A 13,695-nucleotide genomic window follows, 5' to 3' on the forward strand; every position below is an offset into this window, starting at 1 on the left:
CACGACAAAAGGGCACGAGTCCCAAGGGACCTACGTCAAACGGGCCAGGGTCAAAATGGGTCCCGCTACGAAAGGACCTGAGTGAAATGCCCCGCGTCAAAAGGTATCCGCAACAAAAGGGCCTGAGACAAAATGGGCCGAAACGAAATCCCCTCAGGAAAATGACCAGGACCAAAAGAGTCCCGCTACAAAAGAGCCCGAGTCAAAACTTTCCTATGTCAAATGGGCCCGGGTCAAAAGATCTCTGCAAGAAAAGGGCAGAAGTCAAAAATGTCCTCTCTAAAAAGGGCACGAGTCAAACGGACCCGCGAAAAAAGGGCTTGGGTCAAACATCTCCCAAAGAAAAGAGCAGGAGTTCAAAGGGCCTTAATCAAAAGGGCCGCGTCAAAAGGGTCTCACGACAAAAGAGCCCGAGTTAAAAGAGACCTGCCTGAAACGAACCCGGGTCAAAAGATGGCCTGCTACAAGAGGGCTCGAGTCAAAATTGCCCTTGTCAAAACCTCCGCAACAAAAGAGTTAGATTCAAAAGACCCGAATCTAAACGCCCCTTATTTAAAGGGCCCTGTCTATAGGGTCCCACGACAAAATAACCCAAGTCAGAATGCCCCGCGTCAAACGGGACCGAATCAAAATACCCCTCATCAAAATGTTCCCACTACAAAGGGGCTTGAGTCGCAAGGGCTCTGCGTCAAACGGGCCAGAGTGAAAAGGGACCCCGCTACAAAAGAACCCGAGTCAAATGGCCTTCTGCTAAAAGTTCCTGGGACAAAAGATCTACGCAACAAAGGGCCCGAGTCAAAAGGGAACGAATCAAAACGCTCCTCATGAAAAAGGCCTAGGTCAAAAGAGTCCCACGACAAAAGGGTCCGAGTCAAAAGGGCCCTGCATCAAACGGACCCGAGTCAAAAAAGGACCTGCTACAAATGGCCGAGTCAAAAGAGCCCCGCGTCGAAAAGGCCCGGGTCTAAAGGATTCTGTGACAAAAGGGCCAGAGTCAACAAAAAACTGCGTCAAACGGGCCCTGATCGAAAGGGGCACAACTACAATAAGGCACGGGTCAAAACGGCCAGGCGTCAACTGGGCCCAAGTCAAAAAAGCCCGCGTCAAAAAGGCACAAGTCGGAAAGACCCCGCGTCAAAAGGGCCCGGTATATACGGTTCCACAGGTAAAAAGCTTGAGATCAAAGCAAGAGTGGATATCAGGCATACACAAGAGGATTTTGTCCCCTTAGTAAGTTGAAGTGTTTATGCAAATGAAGGATATATATCTGTGGTTAGTAGTAACAAATAGTAAATTTGAATGGTAATATTAGTTTTGTTTGCTTGTTGATTGTTTTGAACACTTGCTATCGCTTAAGTCGTTCTCCATGAAAGTTTGCTTGCACTCCCGTCATAGGCGGACTGGGTGTATTAGGGACTAGGCCGCTGTTACCATGGAGGACCCTCAGACTATAACACCAATTTCTAAAATAACGTACAATCAGTGGTGCAACCAGCTATGAACTCGGGGGCCCATGCCCTCTCCGAAACAAATCTGGTCTATCTTATACAGCAGCGCTGCAGACAAATTTTGATGAAATTTCAAAATAGATCAATGCATAAATGAATATTGAATTAAGTCAAAGCACTGTACGAAAGGAGAAATACCCAGTGAAAACTCCTACATTAATTTCTTAGAGTAATAAATGTTAGTAAAGAGTGCGTCATTTTATGCAAAAATAAAGATGTTCAAATTAATTATTATAGCGCAAATTTTAAAACTTGTAACCGTTAATAATATGGAGGTTGTGAATTGGAATTTTCATTTTAAGGTTTTTTAGCACGTTAATAATAAGGATAACTAAATTGCTTGTAATGAGGAGAATTCAAAATTTCAATTTTGTCCACATCAAGTGGTGCAGCACGTCGTTTGCAGACTGCTGTACTGGATATTCTAGCCCCTCCCGAAAAAAATCCTGGTTGCGCCACTGCGTACAATGAACGTCTGCGATGAGCCATCGCGTTATGCAGTTGTAAATTCGTTGTTACTTGATAGTTGTTGCAAGCTATTTTATCATTGGTCATTGGAAATTTGATGTCACAGCAAGCGCAGGATTTCCACAAACATAAACTATCAAGAGAACATTTTATAATTATTATTGTATTACCACACGGGATGTCCAAAAAGTCCCCTGACATGGATAACTATGTTATTATCAGAGTTACAACAAGGTAAGAGGAGAAACCGCCTACAAATATAATGTTTTTAATAGACAGTAACTTCATTCATTTATGTTGTAGGTCCGGGTAAATGGTAACGTTGCATTTTCATGTAACATTGGGCGCATATTGAGTGTACAGCCCAAAAAACGGCTTGTCCGATTTGAAAACTTCTTGCACTTGAGATTGAAAACATCATATTTGGAGACCGTTTCCCGCCTATATTTTGTTATACTTCTGATAATAAGAGAGTTATCGTATGTCATGGGACTTTCGAGACACTCTGTATAGTAGCTGAAACACTAAAAAAATAATAGCGAATAAGTTTTACTATGGAATGAACAGGACAGCTTACTAAAAATTGTAACACTAAACAACTAATAATAACTTTTGACTGAGGAATGAACACGATAGTTTTACTGAAAATGATAAACACTGCTAAACCACTAAACAACTAATAATTTTGAAAAGTTAAGATTCTTTGCAGTTCAGCTTACGAATTGCGGAGTTTCTGAATAACTTCGTTCACAGACACTAAATTTAACATGTCTCTTTCCATATTCATTAGCAAAAATGTGTCCAAAATATCTTCACACAACTAGCTCTGAGATTTGTTTACTCTAACTTTAACTTTGAGAAGCACCTTCCACATGTCACTTGCGTGCATGGTAGAGACAACGCATGTTTGTATACAATGTATAAATTATTAAAGCAACTAGACTGACAGAAATTGGTACAAAATTTTCCCTGTACATGACACACAATTTTTATACAAGGTGTTTGCAGCATCATTATCCCTCTTACCGTGAATCCCGTCCAACGATGTTCCATCTCCCATAGCATGCTCAGATGCATAATCATCATCATCTTCTACGAATTCAGGGGCATCATTCTCTTCAGGATCATCAAAAACCAGAACGTTTCGTGACAGCGAAACACACGACAGAGAACTGCTGGAGCTCTTTCTATATTTTCTCCTGTTTTATATTTAGTTTTTTTTTTCGCAAGAACTCTGAAAGCTCTTGCAGATACATCATTCTTCTTGATTTCTGAAAAGTATTGGGTTCCAGTATTAGGAGTTCTTTTGGCTGCTGAAATCTATCACTGACACATGTAACAGCTGTATTCAGAATTTTCGTTGAAGTTTTTTATTCTGAATAAATCATTTTCACTTATATTTAAGTTATTTTCCAGTTCATCTGCTCTCCTAGCATTTTCTTCTTCTTTAAGATTATTCTGTGCAGGAAGTCTTTTTCCATTGCTATCACTACACCAGATTGCGCAAGGTGTTGATTTATTTTCACACAAAATATTTTTGTATTTTCGTAAAGCATTAAACAGACATCTTTTGCCTCTATTTTCTTCTGAACCTGCTGCTGCAAATTGTCTAGAAGTCTCCAGGTTTTAAGATAGTCCAATCCGTGAGACTTCAGGTATTTTGAGACAGGCTCTGTTTCCGTAAATAACTCCTGAAACACAGAAGTCCTCATTACAGTGTTAAATTCTGTCCATTTATTCAGAAAAGTTTAGCTTAAAATTTTGATTTCGCATTAAAACCCCTGTCCTGTACATCATCATTGAGGAACAATAAAAATGAAAGAAATCTTGATGATAGGCAATAGTCCTCGTCTTGGCTTCATGTTTCGTAACGAAACTCGTTAGTGTCCACTACTGCATTCAGTGCCTTGTTTCTGCTCCTTCATCGTGTCGTACCAACTTGAACTTTTCGTAGTCTGTCATGTCCCTCGTGGCTTGCATCAATCATTTTCTTACCAACATCCTTTCTTTTGTAGTATTCAGACAGAACACGGCACTTGTTTCAAATAAATTTGCAGCTTCAGGGATCTACTTAGTCGAATTTGTCATAACCAAATTAAGAGCATAAGCCATGTATTTGGTGTAAATGATTTCAGAATTATCCTTTTCCAGTAATGCTTTAACTCCCTAATAGCAGTCACTGAAGTTAGCAGCTCCATCAAAAGAGCAACTTACAATATCAGACATCAAAACATTTTTGTCATAAAGTACTCTTTTGATTTCATTACAAGTTACTTGTCTTGTAGTGTCACTGTTTACCACTGTCGTCTCTGGCATATACAATTTGGGAAGGACATCAAAGAAAGTTATTTAAATGGTACTATCTAGCCCAACCTGTTTATTATCTTTAATGCCATTTGTTACATTTCTGCTTACCTTCACGGACCCAGTGAGGCATATCAAGAACTCTGTTAACAGCCTGAATATTATATGACAAATAAATATAATTATTATTATTTATATGTTATTCTGTCGTTAGTAAATAAATTAAATTGGAACAAAATATTGAATATTTTGTACTTCAAAATATTGGAGGGACGCGTTTTCCTCGTCCCCCCGCCAAAGACGCCCAAGCTGTTTACGACAACTGCTAACAGCCGCTCAAATAGTTGACCCTCTATAACGTAGAGAATTACTACATCCAGCTGATTAAGCCCTGAAACATCTTGGATAGAATCAACCATTATGTTGATAATGCCCGCTTTCTTGGCGTCTTCCATTGTTTTCTCCTGTTATTTTGTAAACTTTTTGATAGGAAATAAATTTTTAAAAATGCGCTGTTTTTCCATTTTTGACTTATCAAATATAGACCTACAAGATGTATTAACATCCATAAAGCACCAATCAGCCTGTGGTTAAATATGAACCCAGCTAGAAACCAGGCACCAGTCTTCAACCTTGAAAGGGCCGCAACTACCCAACATTATGAAAAAGAGGTCCCAGGTCCCAACAGCTCAACATGATGAGAAACATGCCTAGGACCGCAACTGCTCAATGAAAAGAAAAAAATGAAATGAAATCTTTGAGTTTTACGTCCCACGGTTATGCCGGTTAGACTAAAGGAGACGGTGATAATGAGAGATGAGTGAAATGGTGGAATGAAGAAAGTGGGAGGAAACGGGAGTACCCCGAGAAAACCCACGAGCACGGTGTTTGTCCACCACAAAGTTCACTTGGCGGGGGCTGGGATCGAACCCGGGACCCCAAGCACCAGAGGTGAACGCTCTACCACTGAGCCACCGCGCCCCCCCCTCAATGAAAAGAAATAAGGGCCCCAACTGCCCAATATAATGAATAAAGGGCCCAGGGCCCCAACTTCTCAATGTAATGAAAGAAGGCCCCAACTGTCCAATATATTGAAAGAAGGGCCCAAGGCCCCAGGTACAAACTAAATCACAGTTTCTGATAATAAAAGACCATAGTGAAATATAGACCTAGCCACAAATCTAGTAACAAAAGGACCTTATTGAAAAAGATAACTTACTGATTGATGGAAAGATGGAAGAGTAGTGTGTGTTGGTAGCATAATAACACTGAGCTACCGAATTACTTAGCTCTCTTTTGTTTTAGCTTTTCTTTCTCTCTCTTTCTTTATTCTTTCATCATTGTTTTCTTAGAGGGCCTAGGCCGCGATTGGGACCTAAGGGCCCTGGCCAGTCCGATCCTAACTACCGTCTTTCTGAGTTTGTATTCTCGTGACATAACCAAATCAAACTTTATCTATTGCTGACTTTCTCCTTACTTCTAAAATTCCATTTCTACTCCTGGATCAAAGTATAAAAATACATATTAGTATGAAAAATATTCTGTGGAAAACATTAGTTTAATTTTGCTGTGAGAAGACATATGTAGATCTGTATACAGGGTTACTGAAAAGTATTGGGACAGAACAATAATAACGACATGTCAATTGCATTGATTTGGAGTGTGGTCACCATGGAAGGCATCTTGAATTCCGCCATATTCCATATCACACAATATTGTTTTAAATGTAAAAGGTTATGATTTTACACTTCAGCTTAGACTTAAATATTCCCACAAATGAGAATGTGAATTCATTTTTGACCTTTCATCTGTTTGAGACAGGGTGTGCTATGTTTTACATATGTATCAAATAGGGAAAGTATTATGACAGGACTGTAACAAAGAGACGCATAGACGGAGGAAAAGCAAATTTTACAATTTGGCATTGGTGTATAAACTGCGTTAAATGATTTAGTGCACATCATGGCAGCCATCTTGAATTCCGAATATTGTATACCACACAATATTTTTAAATAGAAAGAGGTATGTGTTGAGTTTTGATTTAGAGTTTAACGTCCCGTTCAGCAGTGATGATATATCAAAAGAGGTATGTGTGTCATATATTGATGCTAGAATCTTCGTACAAACTACATTCATCGTCCGTTTCAAAAGCATCGGAGTCTACATTATGTATTATTTCCATAATTTCTCCGGACGAAAATACGCCACTATCATAAGAATCACGACTTGTCGCGGTGGTATTCATTAGGGATGGCCTTTTTCAAAAAAATCTGTTTTTCGATTTTCGGAAATTTCATTTTTCATTTTTTCGTTCGTTTTTCGAAAAAAATGTTTTTCGTTTTTCGGAAATTTTTCCGTCTTTCATTTTTCGAAAAAAAATTGTTTTTCGTTTTTTCGAAAGATTTTTCGTTTTTCGTTTTTTCGAAAAAAAATCGTTTTTCGAAAAAAAATCGTTTTTCGAAAAAAATTCGTTTTCCCTTTTTCGATGATTTTTCGTTTCTCGAAAAGTTTTCGGAATTCGTGGAATGATAATGTGGGAGGAAATGGGAGTATCCCGGGAAAATACACGGACACGATGTTGTCTGCCACGAACTTACTTGGTCTGGGATCAAATGCACAAGAGGTAAGCGTTCTAACACTGAGCTACCGTGCTCCTTGGATTTGGATCTAATGAAAGGATAGTGTGTAGTGCCTACTATTGATGAAACTCATCCACTCACGACCAAAATTAGTATGGTTATGGACTGCAAAGTATTTAGTACACACGTTAAATATTATGGTGTTTGGGACTTTGGTTCCAGAGTTATTGCTAATCAAATTTGTGTTTTAAGTCAGTGATATCAAGAAATTTCACTAAGTCGCATTTGATTAAACTCAAATGATCTTGACGAAAGTTGGTAGGATTGTAAATATTGACAAGCTTGGTATCCATGGAAGCTCATGTAATATATTATGATGTACAGACTTTTTGTTCCTGAGTTATTAGCTATGAATGTTAGGTTTGGAATCAGTGAAATCAAGAAATTTCATTAAAGCGGGAAATATGGAACTCATCCAATTTTTACCAAACTTGGTAAGGTGCTAGATCTTGACGAGCTTAGTAACTATAAAGGTAGCCAAGAGAGATCTGTCGCTTTTTCACCCAAGACCTTCAAACATCGATATTTAACCTAAGACATACCTGGAAGATCAAAAATAGTCTCCTTCTGCCAACGTTTTGGAAGGCCATGTATTCCATCGCGGTAGAACTTGGTGGGCCGTGAATCGAAGAAGGTATCAAGTGCATTTTGCACCTCTACTAGGGATTTGAACTAGCGTCCTCTAAGCTGATTGTCCAAGGAGTGGAAAAGGTGGTAATCGGACGGTGCAATGTCCGGAGATTATGACGGATGCAATAGTGTTTCCCATCCAAAGTGTAGAATGGTGTCCCGGGTCATCCTAGCCACATGGGGCTTAGCGTTGTCCTGTAACAGAAGGACCCCTTTGCGATTCAGAAGTGCTGGCTCCAGAGTCTTGAGTTTTTCTTGAACACGGCTCAACTGCTGACAGTACACAGTTGCATTGATGCTCTGACTAGCCTGAAGTTGTATTTTTTTCTCAAAATACTGTCCAGAAAAATTGGACTTGAACTTAGTTAAATGAATAAATTTCATTAAAACGCGTTAATCTCATCCGATATTGGCCAAAGTTGATATGGTCATAGACTTTAACGAGTCTGGTACGCGTGCGAGCTCAGCGTGAAATATTGTGATCCAAAGACCCTTGGTTCTCGGTTCTTGAGGGATATAAATTAGAAATAATAATTCACAAAGGTAAACAGTGTAAAATTTATATTTTACAGAATATTAAAAAATAATTATTTACTAATAGCGATTATTAATGTGTTATCGACAATATGGCATTACTGCTGAATCGCCGGACCAATTTGAAAATCGAAAAAATGGAGCAAAATATATTGCATTCGGTTATATTTGGTTGGATTACATTAAGTTACGTTAGATTATGTTATTAGATGCGCAGTTGTACTATACGGATCCATAGTATAAGTAGGAGTAGGAGTAGCAGTAGTAGTAGTAGTAGTAGTGGGAGTAGGGGTAGTGATAGTAGTAGGAACGGGTTAGAAGCCCCACAGGGGTTTGTTGGTTTCTGTTCTCGACATGAAATGGGCAAATTAAAGATTTGCTCAGATTTATCTAACATTTTACAATCTATGGATCCGTATAGTAAAACAAGTGTACCTCTCCGCGAAATAGTCCATCCGCCTCCACATCCAGTGCCGCTTACAACATCAAAAACAACCAGCAAATACAATCACTATCTGAGCTTTTGCTATTCCCCTTACCTGACTTTCAATCACTCTTCCTCATAAACTTAAATAAATTCTCCAATTGACCCGGTAAATTTCCTAAAATTTGTCCGGCGATACAGCAATTAGCCAGACAGTATATTTTATAATGTAAAAAAAAAGACTAACAAATTACCAAATAGAAGGATCTTGTATAAACTGATCGTGATAGTGTCAGGCAACTCTTTAATAAATTCACTTTTAACAATTGATTTTAACAAAATATGAAACATGAAGTGATTATATGTACTGATAATAAAGATTTCTCACTAAGATCCCCCATTCATTTCTCTTATTTTCTATAACTAATTAAGTCAGTATCAAAAACAATTTGATTCTTTCAAAAATAGGCAATTTAATACTAACAAAATACTATTGAATAGTATATTTGTTCCAAAGATGTTTTATATACGGTAGGACAAAAAACTAAGTTAGTTTTTACTGCTACTAACTTCAGTAGAAGAATACTGCTAAGATGAAATTTTTTTATTTGGTTGTTTGTTGAAGTTCAGCGTCCATTTTCAGTATAGAGCAATACTATACAAGACGTAGACCTACATTTAAAGTGGAAACCGAACCACCATTACACGTTCAATGTTTTTCCACTCGGGGCCCTGTGCATTAAAGGAATACGCGCTAGCCACTAGACCAATGGCAGGTCTTTAAATCTTTTCTCGGAATAATGAAATTATATATTTAAAAGAAACGTTTGTCGCTTTCTAGGACTTCCCTCGTTCTATGAGAAAAAAGATTGTAACCAGACATATAGTAAGTATTTATCATTTTCGGTTGCATTAAACTTAGAGATGGAAACTACTATTGTGGCACAGAATCCATATCAAAAACTGCTTCCGGCTATCGTCTTTTCTTTACTATGAAATCGGAAATGGTAGTTTCTCACTATTTCCGGTTTACATAGAGGGATAGCGATCGATATGACAATCTTCGAATCCTGGATTCATACATATCTCATTATCTCTTATTATTTTTGCTCTATGGTGATCACTATTGAAATTAGAAGTGGTAGTAAATTTCTACCACAGGATAAAACTTGGAGATAGTCTATTGCGAAGGTACTGAATTCATGCTTCTCGCTATTACCATGCTTGCTCTATGGGGATCAATACTGAAACCGGGAGTTGTGATCAAGGGCGGATCCAGGACGGACTTCTGGCTGGGGTTATAATACTGCTACTTAGAGCTATTTTTAAGAGCTCCAACTCTGGGATGGGTTTTATTTATATATAAAATAAGAGTGTTCTCTTCTGGGGGGCGATCGACCCCTGGATCCTCCCTGATTGTGATACATTTTTCCTACTTCCTGTTTTTGTAGAGAAACAAATGAGTTTCGTTTCACAGTGTAAAACTAAAAAAAAAAAACTAAGACTTGCAATCCATGCGAATTGAATATTCAAACTTCAGTACAAGTAGCACAACTAAAACTCTTGGTTGGAACAGATTAATAAGATCAAAGATAGAATCTGTTCCTCGGATGCTGAATCCGTATCAGAAAGCCATTATTAGCTATCACTTATCGCTCTTGTTCTATGGCGATAAAGATTGAAAGCAGGAATGGCTAACTTGAACCACTTCCGGCTTGAATAGAGAGTTAAGGGAGGAGACGGAATCTATTTTTAGGATGCTAAATCGATTTTAGAAAACTTCTCGATATCTTTTATAGTTTTTGTTCTATGAATATAAGTATTCGAACCGAAAGTAGTAGTAAATTTCAAGCATTGCTGTTTACAACAGAGTGAAGCAGGTTATGACGATATATTCTCTTATTACCCTGAATTGATTCCAGAAAATTGCTTGTTGCTATCTATTACAATTTTTGTTTTATCGCGACAAGTGTTAACACCGGAAATGGTTAATTTGAACACTTTCGGTTCAAATAAAGTGTTAACGAAGAAGGTGGAATCTATTCTTGAGATGCTGGATTAATTTTTTAAAAAATGCATCTCGATATCTCTGACCGATTTTGCTCAATGAAAATTAGTATTACCTACAAAATCAAAAATAGTAATAAACTTCAACCATTTCTGTCCTTGTGGAGTGTTGCGGATTGTCATTGTATTTCCTCTTGAGAACCTGAATCGATTGTAGGTGAACCACTTGTCGCTATCTATTACCAATTTTGTTCTGTGGCGATTAATGTTGAAACTTGTAATCGTTAATTTGAACCACTTCTGGTGTGAATAGAGATCAAGGGAGAAGGTAGAGCCTATTCTTAGAACGCTTAGTCGATCGCGAAAAACCGCATCACTATTTCTTTAAGCTTTTGCTTTATGAAAATCCATATTGAATCCCTATTGAATATACTAGTAAATTCAGCCCCTTTCAATTTTCATAGTATTGTGCGTTGAGATGATATATAGCTTATATACTCTTGAGACGCTGTATCGATTCGTTTAAATAAACACACACACACTTGTGGCTATCTATTACTATTTTTGTTCTATATGGATCAATGTTAAACCGAAAATGATTATTTCAAGCAACTTCCGATCAGAATAGAGGATTAATGGAAAAGATAGAGCTATTTCTAGGTAGTTGAATCGATTGCAAAAATCTACATCTCGATATCTCGTAATTCAGTATTGAAACCGGAAATAATAGTAAATATTAACAATTTCTGGTTTTGATTGAATGTTGTGGATAGTTGTATGTTGTCTTAAGAAGCTAAAGTGTTTGCAATAAATCGCTTCTCGCTATTTATTACTCTTTTCGCTCTATAGCGTTACAAATTGAAACCAAAAATGGTATTTGAACCACTTACAGATTTAAATGGAGGGTTAATTTAGGAGATCGAACCTATTTTAGGGGCTCTAAATCGACTTCTCATTTTAGGGGCAAGAATCGACTTCTCAATATTTGTTACTCTTTTGCTCTGACACCTCTCGACCGACAGACGGACAAAGCCATTCTAAAGACTTCCGGCATTTATGCATAGCTTAAGCTGCAAGTGTAATAAGAGCGAACATTGAATATATTCTTGGGACACTGAATTGGTTCTGGAAAACCGTGTCTTTCTATATGTTACCGTTTGTGTTCTGTGTTGATCAACAATGTAGCAGAAAGCGATAGATCTCTACCACTTCTGGATTAAATAAAAGTCAAATGGATTAGATGAATCTATTCGTGTTGCAAACCTATGCTTCTCGCTATTTCTTACCGCTCTTGCTCTGATACCAGCTGACAGACGAACGAATGGATAGGCAGACAGATGAACATAGCCGTTCTATAAGACTTCCTATACGTATGCATAGTATACTATAGTTTGGATCAAATGAAATAAATTCAGTTTGTTTTACAAAAAATATACGTTTTCCGTTTCTCGGTAGTTTTCGTTTTCCGTTTTTCGAAAAAAAACGTTTTTCGTTTTTTTGAAAAAAATTTGTTTTTCGTTTCTCGAAGTATTTTTCGAAAAAATACGGCCATCCCTAGTATTCATAGCCGAAAGCTCAACTAAAAAGAGGAAGTGAATGCTAAGCAAGCTACAAGAAGGATGTTGAAACAACGCTTCCAGTGGCTAATAAAAAAAGGAAAACAAAAGTAGCTACAGATTTTTGCCTTTTGAGTACCCATATCTTTTGAGGAATATATACTTGACATAACATGCCTTTTAAATCTACGCCAGATGTGAGCTGTACGCATGAAGGTAAAAAAATTCGTAAAAGGTAAACAAAAGAGACTAGTTTTATGCTTCTTTTTCCTAACAGTCAAATTCGTGTTCAACTGCAGGAACTGACCTTGATATCTACTACTTGACTGAACGCCTTGTAACAAGAGGGCAACTTTAATTACCCATAGGTATCTTGCAGCTACACAGCGAGCTGTGTGTGTTATGTGTCACTCCCTCTCTTGCCCTAGCTGTGTTCGCGAAAATATTGTATGCTTTTCATGCTTTGAGGAAGGGGTAAGACATCCTTGCACACCTTCGAACATAAAATGATCGAAAGACGACCGATGTTAATGTAGAGTTCATAGTTTCAAACAGTGGCGTATACTGGTTTGAAGGCATGGGCTACCACTGACCTTGCAAATTATTATTAATAATAAAAATGGTAATAATAATAATAAAAGTAATATAATAATAATAATAATAATAATAATAATAATAATAATCACAATATGCATAACAATGAAGAAAAGTGGTTGATGTGTTTTGTTCGATCTTTTGTTTTGAGACCGTTAGTGCGTTTGCACACGGCAACGATAATATCGGTGGAACCACCGATAATGTCGGCGGTGAAATCGACTTCAATGTATTCAAATAGTAGCTTGCACACGCCACCGATATTATCGGCCGATCCTCCGACACGCAGATGCTGTCGGCCAAGCCCCCGATAGTGTTGGCGGTATCACCGACACCGATTATGTCGGGGGCTATCTTTTCTTATGATTGGATGCACACGCCACCGATAATGTCGGCCGGCCAGCGAGTTAGATGAAGAGAGTGAGTGACAAGGCGCTGTGTATTTTTGTTTCGTTTCTTGTCTTTGGAATTTTGTTGTTTCCATTTTTTCTATTATAATTGTATATTATTATTATTATTATCTTGTCCTATAAACTTCGGAACAGCTTACTACTTTTTTACAGTCTCTGTTTTGGAGTAGCTAATTCCCTTTATTAAATAAATATAAAATGTGGGAAGTCTGAAGAGTACTGGTTTCCCTCTAAATAGCTATTACCAAATAGAATATAGGAAATTTAGATAACCAATTTCTTGATTATTTTCCACTCCTTTTTTATTTTTGTTCTTTCTCTCTCTCTCACACACACACACACACTATTTGATGGTATATTTTTTTAATCTATTAATGCTTTTAAATTTTAATACATTCTGGAAATTAACTTAAGCGTAATTTTCAAAGTTTGATACAGTGTGAACATAAGCATATGGAAAAAATCCTGATTATTATTACTTTCTTTTATTTTCATCAGAATTGTATGCAGATCACTTTTCCAGGTTCCACTCAATAAGCAATGATTGAATAGAATATTTGTTGACAAGTCAAAGTAGAATTATTATTATTATTTTGAAACGAAACCAGCACAATCAAACAC

General features: G+C 37.4%; 1 protein-coding gene across 1 annotated transcript in view; it reads right to left on the bottom strand.

The window, feature by feature from the left end:
• The window catches only part of LOC145681645 (uncharacterized), a 238,749-nt gene that overhangs the window by 152,094 nt on the left and 72,960 nt on the right, over positions 1-13,695 (bottom strand). The gene's annotated exons all lie outside the window — the stretch shown is intronic.

Source organism: Thermobia domestica, chromosome 3, assembly GCF_964235325.1.
Source record: "Thermobia domestica chromosome 3, izTheDome1.hap1.1, whole genome shotgun sequence".
NCBI classification, from domain to species: domain Eukaryota; kingdom Metazoa; phylum Arthropoda; class Insecta; order Zygentoma; family Lepismatidae; genus Thermobia; species Thermobia domestica.